The sequence below is a fragment of the Octodon degus genome, unplaced genomic scaffold, assembly GCF_000260255.1.
Source record: "Octodon degus isolate 3935 unplaced genomic scaffold, OctDeg1.0 scaffold00302, whole genome shotgun sequence".
Taxonomy (NCBI): domain Eukaryota; kingdom Metazoa; phylum Chordata; class Mammalia; order Rodentia; family Octodontidae; genus Octodon; species Octodon degus.
The window spans coordinates 1553853-1554525 of NW_004524878.1; positions in this window are offsets into that span (position 1 = coordinate 1553853).

Here is a 673-nt window from a genome sequence, read left to right on the forward strand (position 1 = left end):
CCAAATTATATCTATAGCTATTCATTCATTTTGTTTTTTGTTTTTGTTTTTGTTTTTGCAGAACCGGGGATTGAACTCCGATCCTTGCGTTTACCAGTCAAACACTTATCCTAACTGAGCCATCTCCCCGGCCCCATTCATTCATTTTGTAAGAATGTATTGAACATCTTCAAAAACTAATTTTCATGCCAGAGAAAAAAGAGAAATTGTAGAAGCAAATTTAAAATCTAGAGAAGACACATTTAAAAAGCAAATAGATAAAAGAGATAGAGAAGGAAATGTATGACTGTAGAGGTAGTACAGATTCTTCTTACAACCAAAGGAAATGGTTAGAATTGACCCTTAACTGAGCTAGAAATAATAATGATAGAAGATTGATACTACAGACAGATAACTAATAAAGAACTCATAATTAAAGGATTTGCCTGAACTATGAAAGTGAAAAAGTAATGGTAAAAACAATGATTGGTCCTCATTTGTTAAAATGGTAAACTGGATATATATATATATATATGCTTGATGGTTTCTCAAAAAGTTAAACACAGAATTATAGTACAATCCAGCAATTCTACTCCTACATGCATTCTTAAAAGAATTGAAAACATGTTGTTCAGGGCTGGTGAGATGGCTCAGTGGTATAGAGAACCTACTTAGAACAAGCTTAGCAAAGCAC